The sequence below is a fragment of the Teleopsis dalmanni genome, chromosome 2 (assembly GCF_002237135.1).
Source record: "Teleopsis dalmanni isolate 2A chromosome 2, ASM223713v2, whole genome shotgun sequence".
In the NCBI taxonomy this organism is placed as follows: Eukaryota; Metazoa; Arthropoda; class Insecta; order Diptera; family Diopsidae; genus Teleopsis; species Teleopsis dalmanni.
Genome location: NC_051847.1, coordinates 7,782,078 through 7,796,460, shown reverse-complemented (window position 1 = coordinate 7,796,460; position 14,383 = coordinate 7,782,078). Strand labels below are relative to the sequence as shown.

Sequence of the window (14,383 nt, the reverse complement as noted above, 5' to 3'; positions counted from 1 at the left end):
ATATTATATATACATATATCATGACTTCATGCATAATATAATTTCACTGAATCACATCTAGGTATACACAATATGTGATATGTTCCCATATGCAAACCTAAAAATGAAGCACTTTTGATGAAGCAATATTAAGACAATTTTATCTGGAATTTTCGTGAGAACAACAAACAAAGTTCATTTACAAACATTATAGAAACCTAAAAGCAACAATATTTAATTTTTCAATATTTTAAACATTGCTTGAAATCATCTTTTAGATTAAAAATCCTTTTAAGAAATCTTCCCTACAGTTCTAGTAACCATTTTAAATTGATATATATTGTATAATATATGTATGTCATCCATTTCATTAGATAATGCGATTCTTTTTGTACTTGTGCAAGGATAATGGCATTTGAACCTTAAAGAGGAATGAAATCAATTGTCTATGTATAGAAGAATAGAAGTTCTTAAAAAGAAGCGCTAACCCTAAAAGTATAAAAGCTGGACGATACAGACAAAAATAAAATACTGAATTTCTAACGATAAAGTCAATAAAATCTTGAAAGTCGAATTAAGGCTTAGATATTTAAATAGGCTAACCATATAGCACTACCATAAACACTCCAATATATAACACATGAACTGTGCTCCAAAAAAAGTATATGGCATCTATGATCCCTCTAGCGTAATGAGGTGAGAAGAAATTGAAAATGTTTGTGAAGAATCGTAGTAGTAATATAACTTATTTATGTATATAATTATAATTACTGTTGTTTTTATGTAAAATATATTTATGTTTAACAAAAACACTAACCTTTGTTATGTTACAAATTAATGAATACACTTTATTTAATGTTACGCATCAGGAAACAAAAACTATAAACAACACAACATCTGTTCATAAGTATTTATTATGTTCTATTGCTTAATACAAACTGTCGATTTTTATTAACAAATAATAAAATCATCTGCATACTAACCAAACATAGCTATAACCTTCAAAATATGCAAAAAGCCAAAAACTATAAGCACGAAATTCTGTAAATCCAAACCCAAGTTCACACAATGAAATTCTACTGAAATTAAAATAACAAAATTTCAGATATCTATGGAGACAATGATGAGCTATGATGAAACCAGTTGCATCTTTTTCAGTATTTTAATCGTTTTAATTTTAATATATCAAATTTTTTATAAAACACGAAATCATTGCTGAAAGTCGTCGGTTACAGTAGTGACCTTATTGTTGGATTTATCTGGCCTGCACAGCACGCAACACTCCATACAGCTTTTATTCAGAACTGAAGCAAAGCCCAAAAGTAATTAAAATCCAGTAACGGAGGTCTTTCTGAATGGTGTGAAGTTGCTTGTACAATCAAACCGAAACATTTGTAATAAATTGAGCGGAAATAGAAATAGTACAACTTTAATGGAAATTTTTTTTTAATCTACTGTAAGTTGAGGCACAAATATATTTCTATATTATCATGCATTTAAAATACAGACTTACATACATTGTCATATATGTACTCGTATATATCTTTAATTGCATAATTGTTATAGCATTTCTCATTGGTTTGGTTTTTTTTGTTTGTCAGATACTTTATCTTTCTTCCATTCACTTCTGAACTTCTTCGATAACAATTTGATTCTTCATCACAATAGCAATGAAAAATGATTAAAAATTAGGCAATTAATTTTGTAATGATCACTGCATTTAAGAGATACTGGGTAAGTAAGATATGGAGGCAAGAAATTAAAACTACCTGTACACGCAAGTTATTATCATCCAATGCCATTTATCAACGTTTTGTATCTGGTATCTGAATGCGGCGAGAGAACAGTGAACGTTTTTATTAAGTGCTTAACTGAGTTATCACACTTGTAATTTGGGTTTTATATGAAAAGGTTAATTAAATTTCAACTCAGTCGTTTTAACTAATTTATAAATCAAAGCCTCTAACAAAGTGAGTGCATGCGGCCAACACACCATCAATCATTTTTGGGTCAAACCGAGACCTTTAATTACGGAGCGTATAGAGTACAACACCCTCATGGTGTAGCCTACAAGAAAATAACTCAATTTCTACAAATAAAATTTTTAACGCATGAAAAATTTGCCTCTAGAAGTTCATGCAGTGGCATAAATCTTCTCTTTTTATAATTAAAGTAGCCCAAAGCATTTATCATTTCTTTTGGTTCTTTTGGTTTTTTTGGTTCTTTTTGAGATTTTTCGATATTTTATTCGCCGAATACCAAACGTTGCCGGCATTTGAAATTTCGGTTGGAGCAGCAGCAAAAAATCGCTAATAAGTTTACATTATTTCGTACGGCAATTGTATATGAAATTAGGCATGTAAAATACGTGATCGACATACTTTATCTGGCAGTTGTAGTCCGGGTAAGCAGGGCAGGGCAGGGCAGGACAGGCCCAGGCTATTGCATTCAGAAGTATCGAATATTTATTTTAATTTATTGTAAATTTGCTGTGGATTTTGACTTTTGTTTTGTATTTGTTAAGAATTTGAATTGTGAATTTCGGTGAAGAAATGGTTGATATTATGCAGATATCGTAACGACAATTGCTTAATAAATTAGCTGAAGTATTCTAGAAGTACGTAGCCATTGAATATACAATTCAATATGATATGTCCAAAATAATTAGAGAAAGTTTATCGACAAGTTCGATACTTAAAATAGCTACTGAAAAGCAACTGGGAAAATAGAAATCAAACAAAAAAGCGAAAGTTCTATTAGCTTCTGTTTATCTTCATTACAGAAAACTGTTTAGGTTTGCAATCAAAGTTCAAATTAATAAGAATTAAAAGAACAATATCAGATAAATAAATATTCACAAAAAATGGTTAATTTGGTAAAACACAGTGAAGCTTTAATGTGTAATTGTTCTCATAAAATAACTATTTATAAATACAAAACTCAATTACTAAGATAAGATGTGCAAATAATCAGTACTCTTAATCTGAGTAACGAATATGGATAAATATGTTTTGTAGTTTGAAGTATACACTATTAATCTATTACTCAGTCATCGAGCTCATTATTCGAGATCATAAATACCACTATTACAACATACTATAATATAATAACATGACTCATGCGTACATCATTTAACCATTTTATTTGTTCCGAAAATAAACATAAATAAAACAGAAATGATTAAGATATTGATCAAACTTTTGTTTAAGTTATTATAATTTGGACGTTTTTCTTCAGATAGTTTGGACATCTATCAGAATGGTATACTTTGGAGTTAATTTTTAGATAACTGATAATAATTTGAAGACTGGTCACATAAACACGGTTTCGTCTGCAATCTCACCAAGACCAATGATGACAGTCACATAATGTTAGTGGTATATTTACAATACCAAAAGTTGGTATAATAGAACCGGAAAACTTCTCACACAACAAAACCAAAATAGAGTGTGTTGTAAAGGAGCTGGTGCTAACGTCCTGCCCCCTTCACACTCATATCTTTAATTTCATGCACAAGGAGCTCGATAATCACTAAATTATAAATAGAAAATATTATCAAGTCGGTTTTATTTTTTCAGAATTTTACCTTTTAGTTCGATCGAAGTTTTTAGTATATTTTAATACATGTTTCAGCAAATTCGCTTTTGCCTTCATTAGGAGAATTCCTGTATTTAAAAAGTATCTATCCCAGATCAAGAGAAAAATAAGCTTTACTTCTATCTATCTACCTACTACCTTATTATTAAATGGTTTATGAAACATCATTTTTATATGTATAGATAATTTTAATACATTTAATAATCTTGAAGCGATCTATACTATAAAATCAGTAACCTTAAACTAAACATATGAATTGAATCCATGAATCGTTTGACATATCTTACTGAAACGGTACCACCAAATCAAGGCCATGAAAATGTATAGGGTTAATATATCAAAGATTACATTATTAATATGGCTTAATTATTTCCACCAAGCCAATGATTAAAATGCTTTCGAAAGTGAACGCTCTTATTTATGAATTTCAAATCATTATTATCATTTATCATTATTACTAATACTTCTGCTACACGACTACAGATACAAAAATATCTTTTCTTTTGGTAAACACGCTATTAAGCCCGGCGAGCACACCTACAATTATTCTCTGCCGCAATAATAGAAATATTGAGAAATATGGAATAAGGAGGCTTCCTTAGTATACGTAAGTAATCATTTACTGAAGGTTAATTGAAAAAATTTTTAAAGTGAATATTTTGATTATATATACTGAAAACAAAATGTATGTTAAGTAAAAGATCTTCGCAATAAATTACAGGGATGCCCTAAATTATTTTATCCCGTTTAAGTTATTTAACATTCGATTGCTTAACAAATCTAAAATTCCTAAAAATATAAAACCTGTTCTCATATGCAGAGAGATTTAATAATTATCACATCTGATTTCAAACCCTAAAAGACAATAATAACACAAAAGATTACTTCGAAAAATTAGCATACATAATGATTTCATTCGTTCCAATTATGTAAACTTTTCTCATTGTGTAAAAGTATCTAAAAGTAAACCGAATCACGGCATTAGTTAATTAAAACAATTCCGTAGCCGAACGAACTACTTTGTGTGCATAGGATACATTTTTGATGTTAAGTACTAAAATAAAAACATAAATAAATAATTTCACATTATGTGAAAAAAAAAAATCTTAAATGTACTACTAAAGACTCAACATGTGTCTACATATGTGGACACCTATGGAGTAACAGATTTTGTAGAAAACCATTGAAATAGATACAAGTTTGCTGGAAGGAAGGCTGCGAAACTTGTTTCAACCACGTGAGCATATGTATGTATATCAACGAAATATTAATAAATGAAATACTTAGTTTCTTAAATCAACTTAGTTTATATTAATTAGTTTACTCACCGCTATGTTTAGTGGAATACATGAATATATGGGCGATAAGGTGAACGCAGACGCATTCCAAATCGAACGAAAGTGAAACTTTCCGTTTATAGCGCAGTCCGGCAGTACGTATACATTTGTATCTGTCAACAACGGGTTTAATTAATTAGTTAAAAATACATAACCAGTTATGACAAATATTTCAAAATACAAGCTAAGCAATATACTCATAAATTTTATTAATATTTTATATATTTTTTCCTTAAAATAAAATTTTATTTATTTTATTTTAGTAAATATTTGATTCGAAAATAATAAAAAGATGAAGATAAAAATTCACGCTTCGCGCTGAACTTAGGAGGAAGAAAAAGCGTTCATTGTTAGTCATAATTATATCAGATTAAACACCACAAACACCATAACAACATAAATTTAGAAAGAATCCGAATAGTCGGGGTCATAACATTGCTCTTTTGCGAAATGAAGTGTGAACGGATATGTTTATATTAGAAGAATACAAATATAATTATTTATATAAACAGAAGTTTGAAAAGTCTAAGAATATCTACAATGACTGTTTAGATACATGTTTTTATAAAACAAGCAATTTGTAGATTTTGTATTTGTTGAGATACATTTCAGAAAATTTAGATGATAGGATTGAACTGATCAGTATAGCTACCTGATAATCTTGTAAGGTAAGTACTATTAAGTACTTGTAGAGGAAGTACTCACACACTCAGCGACAATACTCAGCCACCAAATCACATTTTTCTTTGTAAATTTCATCTATGATAAGATTGAACTGATCAGTATAGCTGCCAGATAATCTTATAAGGTTAGTACTATTAAGTACTTGCTGAAGATGTACTCAAACACTCAACGACAACAGTGCCACCAAATCACATATTTCTTTGTAAATTTCATCGAAAAGGTGAATGTCTTTACTTTTTTTATCTCCTTATAAATATCAAAAAAATTTAGATTTTAAAGTAAAGAGTTAGTCTAGATCATGAAAAACCCACAACAAATTTTAACTTATGAGATTTATAAAAACGAATTGGTTTTAAATTTGTGTATTTAAGCAGACTAATAAATAAGATAGCGAGTTTCCGTTATATTTCTCCAATAAGAATGTTTCTATGGATTTTAATAGAAGTTTACCGTCCTAGCGATAATTTTATTCACAGTTTTTATTTTGATTTATATGGTTAGATTGTTGGAAAATATAAAGCATGAAAGCCATGGCTTAATATACACTCGATTAATTACCAGTATGATGCGAAATATAATCTCTAACTCTGATTCAATATAGCCTTAAGTCCTACCATTCTGCGTTTCTAACTAGGTTTAGTTATTGTTATTTTTATTTTATTTTCTACAACTGTACAATTATCACTGCTAGAGTTAATATAGTTTTTATAGCTGTCGTAAAACATACTTTTGAATGCATTTTGACGTCACTGGAATACAGGGACTTACTTTGTCATCAATTCAATTTCATACTGCAGTCATTATTAGTTGCGAAGAAATTTTTTTTATTAAAATGTGTCAATTAAAATAACAGTAGAATTTTTTAGATTTTTAATTTAATTTTAAGAAATAAAAAATTAACAACAAGAAATACTTAAACCCAGATTGAATTCAAGCTTAGGGCTTTACTACTACGAAACTTTGAAAAGCATGGAACCATTGCCAGTTTCATTTTCTGTATCGTACTATCTTATCCCATGATAGTCATGATATATTTTTAGAGCCTCAACTATTTTTAAATATTAACTTTATAAAAGAATTTCTTAAATTCCTACAACTACAACTGATGATGCACTTGCACATTTACTTGTGCAAGTAAGCATTTTTTGTGCTTTTTTGTTCCTTATTGACTTGTATTATGAACTGTTTAATAGTGTTCCTATAAGCTAAGATTATTTATCTTCCATCTAGATGAAATTATTTCTACAAGTATACACAAGCCGATAGAACAAAATTTATTTTAATAATTCAAATGAAAACTTTTCAAAATTCCTGCCGCGGTATGGGTTCGTATGAAGTATTTTAATCTAATCAGATTTCGCATGAAGTGCAAAAACTTCAAACTTCTTGAAAAACTTCTCATAACAAAGAATTTCGTGAAATTTCTTCACAAAAATCTTCACTGCTTGTATCGCATCAAGTTGTACGGCATGAAAATAAACATGTACATACGGCGTACCTAGATACGCAGATACAATTTATGTTTGCATTTATATTTTATAGCTTCACTTGCAAGCTGGCAGCAAACTTGCTTGGCTTCTATGTATCTACGAAAATAAAGTTTACACGACATTAAATAAAAAGAAATCCAGAAGACATGCAAACCCGTAAGAAACTGAAGGAACCACGCGACTTCAGCGCGATAGATAAGCACTTTTTCCGCACATAGCCGCAAATTTTTTTGAAAAATTTTTAATTCTACTTTTGTTTGAGAATTTCATTTGCGAATTTTTATGTAATTTTTTCATGTTTTTTTTGTTTTTGTATTGTATGAGAATGTTTATTTCAGACGTTTGCGTTGCGTATTTTGTAAAAATGTTGATTAAGTACACAAGAGCCCGTTTCCACCTAGCTTTCATAACCAATTGCTTTCTCTCTTCTCTTGTTCTGCTTTTATTTATATCTGCAATTGTATCTGTATCTGTATCTGCTGCTGTGACGGCATTTAGCTGTGCCATTCTTGTTATTGTTCCCATAATTCATAAGGTTTTTATTTACACGTTCTATTGGCTTCCCATGGAGCAGCATAATTGCAGTGATGAAGCTCATTTATTGCAAAGTACCATGTGAACACAATTCCTGTGTGCCACTTGGATCAATTACGAATTGTATTTGTATTTATGGACTCGAACCGCGAAGTTTTAGAAGAAACCAAGATAAAATTAAGTGAAATTATTAATATTAATTTTTTATTGTGTGGAAGTAATTATTCTTCTTCTCTAACAATTAAATTGCACATTTTTTAATGGACTTATTTTATAGGTATTAGGTACTTCTTAAGAAACATATAAAACCAAGTGTAGTTTCTCGTCAGAAACGTATTAAATTTAATGGAACTCTAAAGATTATTTTAAGGAATATCTTATTTGATATATGAAGAAGTACATAGTACCAATATTTTTAATTTTCATGTATCTTATGTTAAAAGAAGTACAACGCATAAAATAATAGATATATATATTATAAATATAAATCCAAAAATAAAGAAGCATAAAAATTATAAAGAAATGATTTCAATAGAATATCTTTATAAAATAATTTCAGAATTTTAAGACCGTAGATACTCTGTACAAAAAAATTAAACTTACTTTACTTAATGAAGTTGTTTATATATATTTCTTTTGGAAATAAATAGCCTATTATGTGAAAATAGCACTCATAATTTACTCATGCTTATATAATGCTTATAGGACTTATATTTTACTAACACGTCAAAAAAAATTTTTCTGAAACATCATATATTTTAAAATTGTAAATAACACTAAGCCATTTAGCCAATAGATCATTGGTTGAAGATATCAAAAAAGACAAAAGATCTAAAGAATATTTAGATAAATAGGCACTTAATGCCATTTTTAACCTTTTAAAATTTGCCTTAGAATATTTATGTATAGATTTTATATAAAAAATGACAATTATTAATGCACATTTATCGAGTTAATGCTCATCATGTAAATGAAGTTAAAGAATTGTTATGAATGTTATTAAGATTATGCATTTAAGTATATTAGAAGAGATTATTTTGAGGAAAACGAAATTAGTTGAGTAAAGAGCTCAGTAAAAACCATATTTCACAGACAAATGTGAAATTCTTATTGTTTTCAAAATAAATAGAAAAATTAAAAATTAAAGGAAGAAAAAAATTTCGATTAAAATATGATTGCGATGACCGAAGACTTCTGCGACTTGCCACATTGGTGAAAACAGTATTTCTCAGTAACTTTGATTTTAACGTCAATATGACAGTAATGACTTCTTTAAGTAACAGAAACTATTGTAGTTTTTGAGGTTTGGAAAAGTAGTGAACTACAGCAACATATATAATTGTTGAGTGGTATAAACACCCACTGATGATGGGTATTTGGCCATACTCGAAACAACTGTATGGTCACCCTAAAATTTAATTAATTAAAATAATATAAAAAGAGTTTTCCTCAGTAGTGTATGTCAGAATTTGCGCCGATTAAGATCAAAAATTTGAATTTTTGTGTAGATATGCTTTTTTTTAGTTTTAACCACAAAAAAAGAAGTATCAAAATAGTTGTCAGACCATGTTTTTGGTCATTACTAAAAAGAGTGTGAAACCACGGTGACCATTCGTCAAATGACTGTCAGTATAAAAGAGCCCTAACCGTTGCGCTGTGCTATATTATTCGTTTACCCAGATCATTGCTTGAGGTTTTTAATATCCCTAATATAATATTCGAATAATTAAGACTACTTTAATTTACTGATAGACAGTGATTAGTGGGGATTCTTGCATTATTAAACTTATGTGAGGCGAGTAAAATCCTTATCATTAATATCAGTTATTGATTTCAAAATTTTCTTATTTCATACTATTTAGATAACCTCTCTATCTTATCATATTTTAATCGAATTAAAAATTTAGTCTCTTAAGAAAAACCTTGTAAAATATACAATAATTAAAATGTGACTATATGTTTCTTAAGGAAAAATCCGCTCTGAATTTATAAGAGTCTATGTTAGGCTCATTCATTGTTGCTTCACAACTATAGACAAACTAAAGCCTCTCCATGTACTCGTGGGGTCAAGAAACTAGTAAAATTCTATTGTGAACTTCAAATATAAGTCATAGTTTAATTATTTACGGAAATTAAATAATTTCCCAAATTTCAAAAAAAAACATTTTTTTGCGATATTAAAACGAAAAAAATTAAAATTGAAACGACGTTGCGGCTTGCAAAAATTCAGTTATGCTTTGCTCTGTATTTTTCTCCTCCTCAAATTATTTTCCATTTAATTTTAAGCACAACAGGAAACATGAGACTTTGATGGAACTGCTTGACTTCATGGAGGAACCGTTATGGCGTAGAGATAAGAAAAGAAAATATGGTGAATTTAATTTCATGCTTCGCAACGCCAAGACTGACACGCGGCGTATCCAGCGTTTGTAGGGTCGGTGGAAGGCAAGAAGCTATCACAGCGACACAAAGAACAAGAGCGAGAAACACATGAGATAAATATGAAATAACAATAACAATAAAATAAAATAAATACGAAAGGGCAGCACACAACGAAAGTAGCACAGGCGTTAAGGCTATAAGCCGGAATGACTATAAACAAAGCGTAATTGGAGCAACTTCAACGAAAGTATTCCCAGCGCGAGCGCAATTCTTTTGTGTGTGGCTTCTACGCTTAATTATTTAATTTAACTCACAAAAAAAAATTGCTATTAAACCTATTTGCCATTTTTAACATTTTTATCATTTTGACCATTTTTACCATTTTTACCATTTTTACCATTTTACCATTTCTACCAAGTCTTTAAGAATTGTAAACATACAATTTTACCGGCAACCGGAACTAAAACACACAATAAAACAACACAATGAAATGTCGCACTTGCTTGTGTTTATAAACGTGAACGCAAGCAAATGTTGACGGAAATGGTGCGGTTATAATTTGTGGAATGCAGCAAAGTGTTGAAGGGCACACAAAGCAGCAGACTTAACAAATTTACACACAATTCAAATTTAAATTACAAGCAAAATTAAATAAACCAACTGCTGAAAAATCATATTTATAATTTTATTACCAACATTAATAAAACATATATATATTATTTTAGCAACATTTAAACTATTTTGTTTAACAGAACATGTTGCGAGACACAAATGTTGCCATAGAAACAGAAAAAAAACTAAATTTATTGATTTTTTCACAATATCCAAAATATGCACAACCAATTTTATTTTGGCAATGCAAGTGTGCATTCACCTCAATGCCAGCAATGCCAGCCATCCCAGCTGAGCAACAACAGAAAAGATAAAGAAAGAGAAAAAAAAACAATATAATTCCAACTAGTAATAAAAATTCCAACTAGAATTAATTCGTTCTATGCAAATAAATTCAAGCAACAAAAACAACAATAAACGAAATTAAGAAACATGTAACGGTAAAATGCATGCTATTCATGCATACGACATATCAACTGTCAAACCAAAAACCGGCATGCACAACTAAAAAACAACAACACAACATCACAGCAACAACACTAAAAACAACTACAACAACAACAACAGTAATAATAATAACATTCAAATTAAAACCGAAACTAAATTAAGCGGAGCGAACGCAGCAACATAGCAGCTAGCAGTCAACTTAACAACAACAAAAACACAGCAGGTGCGCTTTGCACTTGTAACTTTACTATTATTTGTGTTTGTTTATTGTTGCTGTTGTTGTTGTTGTTGTTGTTGTTGTTGCTGTTGTTGCAGTAAATAAACGCGTGTCGGTAGCGTGCCAACATTAAAAAGAATATGTCACCAGAAAACAAAATGGCAACAACAAACAAAATTACAAAAACAAAATATGGAATTTTTGTTTTAAATAATTTCAAAAATTTCGCTTAAGTTAAAAATGACAAAAATATTTTTTAAATTTAAATGTAAGATTCTCATGAACTTGACATTTACCGTAATTTTTTATTTGTTTATTTCTTTAGTGTTTCATTTCCTTTAACAAATTTATTTTTTTTTTTTTTTTGATTTGAAAACTTTATATTTTTTATTCACACATTTTTTGTTTTATTGTTTTCACATAAAATCATTCTCTAAATTTCTGATAGATTTTTTATGCTAATTTTGCTTTGATTTATTAGCAAAAATTTGTTTAGCACTTCGTATAACATTCACTTTGTTGTTGTTTTCACATTTTTGTTTTGTTTAACCAATCACAAATGATCCGTGAAATTTTACTTGTTAAATTTTTTTTTTATTTATTTTCAATCCGCTGTTTTATATAGAATTCGTTATTAAATCTCGCGCCTCAACACAACGATTTAACCAACGCGGATAACGGCGAAACGAAGACTGTTTAAGGTAACAAACTAGCCAAAAACAGTTGCATGCACAAGATATGGCAAACAAATCAATTCGTTTGCCTTACAACATGTTGGATTCGTTGAGCGTTTGCTTTCAGTTCAGTTGTTGTAAACGATAAACAGTAATATTAGTAAACATAATACAACATGTTCGTTTGATTTGAAACTGAATTGTATGCACATTCAAGTTGTATGTTGCTTTATACTTAGAGATTGTATATACACATTTTGTAGCAACATGCTGCTAAGAACAGTTTTTAAGGCACTAATAAATATTTAATCAAAAGTTTACTGAATTTTTTGCATGAGATGGTTTTGCTTAGTAAATCTATAAAGTATTGTGGGATTATAGTAGCTTTTATAAGAGAATATTCAAATAAAATAATTGATAAAGATGTTCTGTTTAATATCTAATTTTAAATCATTTACTCAAAAAAATCCAGTAGTTGAGAATTTGATTCAACACAGTGGTCTGCAACATACCCATTAATATCTTGTCCATCGGTCTACCATTTAAAAAGGGGTCATTATTCCATTGTCAGACATTTTATTATTAAGCATTAACTAATATGACTTTCGGCACATTATGCTGTCCCATACTTTCCCGCTGGACTGGACGCCCATGTAGGTAGCTAATAGTTTAGTAAAATAAATCTAATTTTAATTAAAATTCTTTAATAATTGGAGTGAATTGAAGGTTGTTTAAATTATATTGTCAAGCCCAATTTTTTAATATTTCAATTCAATTTCAATTAAAATATACTTAAAAATTAATAATAAAAATTAATAATAATAATACTAAAAGTAATGATAACATTCAAAATTTAAATAATTTCATAAATTTCTTTCAAAACCGAAAAAAAAAAAATTTTAAAACTTTATAAAAGTTTTCTTTTAATATTGTATTTATGTTGAAAATAATTTTATAAAATTACAAAAAAAAATTCCCTTAAATCCAAGTCGGAAGGATTCTTCGTTCATTGCGAGTAAACCGTAAAATTGTAGTTGGCAAGAGTAAGCATAGTAAAATTAAAAGTTTCTCATTGAACGATAAATTCGCATTAAAGACAAACATCCGCACAATAAACCACAACACCTGACTGAACGCAAACAGATTAAATACCAGCCACGGCACCGATAAGGCACATGGCATTTCTAGCTGATACTCCAGTCGAAGCAAAGAGCAAGCAAGCTCGAGCGATGGGTTGAAGGTAAGCGAGTACGTTAAGTTGTGAGGTTAATGCTGAACACTGACACTCACGTACCGAGCAGATACAAATTCATAGATATTGGTACATGCACATTTGAGTCGTACGACAAAGTTTTGCTGCTGCATGTGCTGCTGCATGTGCTGCACTTGCCGAACTATTGGAGCTGGTTCGGTGTTGTTTCATTGAGAGAGTTTCCTTCCAGCAGGTGACGTTTTTGATTAAATTTTTTCAACGTAAACAAATTAATTTCAGAATTAATTTTCAGATACCAATTTTGAGCGTAAATGTAAACTGACAGCCACTCTGCACTTAAGTGTGCTCCTCACATAACAGAAGAAGGGAGTTTAAGTGCATTTAAATTCCTGCAAGTCCTGTCATACTTAAATTAAATTATTACCTATGATAATGAATTGAATAAAAAAAAATGTGTTCTTTGCTGTTGAGATAGATACGATTAACTTAAATAGAATTTTTATAAATAGAATTTATTCTGTATATAAAAATTCTACAACTCTAACTAAATTACTAGTATCTGTGTTTTATAAACTCTTTTATATTTTGCTGGAACTATAACATCAACGTTAACTTAAATTAACATTATTTCTCATTTTTTAAACATAACGTCTTAAAAAAAATAAATTTAATTACATATATGTACATAATCACATAATTAGTTAAATGTTTTCTCAATAAATTGATAATGTGATATGTGATATATTGCAGTAATCTGGTGAAATCACATTACATCTATGCTTCGTTTCAGCTAGTTCAAACTAGTATCGTTTTCGACCAAACTCGCTGTTGACACATAGCAGAATAACTAATAACCACCCACCGATGACAGGTCGACATATTACACGAGTTCGGACATACTACCTCGATAAAGTAAGAAACGAAATCATCAAAATTAGTCCAGTAAAAATGAGCTATCATATATTTGTAGTGTTCTACATATGACAGTAACCCCCAGACCATAAGCCACCACAAATGCAAGCATTTGCTTATTTACGAAGGCATTCAACCAGATATAAGCTTCATCACTAAAGATGACTTTATCCTAAACAAATGGATCTGTTTCAAATTGTTTGAAGGTACTATATGCAAAATTACCTAAAAAATGTTCATTTACTATAAGTCTTTAGGTCGACTGAGTTTTATAAATTTTTAAAAATCTTTCTGTTCTCTGTTCA

At 29.4% G+C, this 14,383-nt stretch overlaps 1 long non-coding RNA gene across 1 annotated transcript in view; it reads right to left on the bottom strand.

The window, feature by feature from the left end:
* The window catches only part of LOC119677471, a 34,729-nt gene extending 23,114 nt beyond the window's left edge, over window positions 1-11,615 (bottom strand). The window contains exons 1-2 of the long non-coding RNA XR_005252265.1: window positions 11,576-11,615; window positions 4,905-5,026 (exon numbers count right to left, since the gene is read on the bottom strand). This is a non-coding gene — a long non-coding RNA (uncharacterized LOC119677471). The remainder of the gene's footprint in view (window positions 1-4,904; window positions 5,027-11,575) is intronic.
* Between the last annotated feature and the right edge of the window lie 2,768 nt (window positions 11,616-14,383).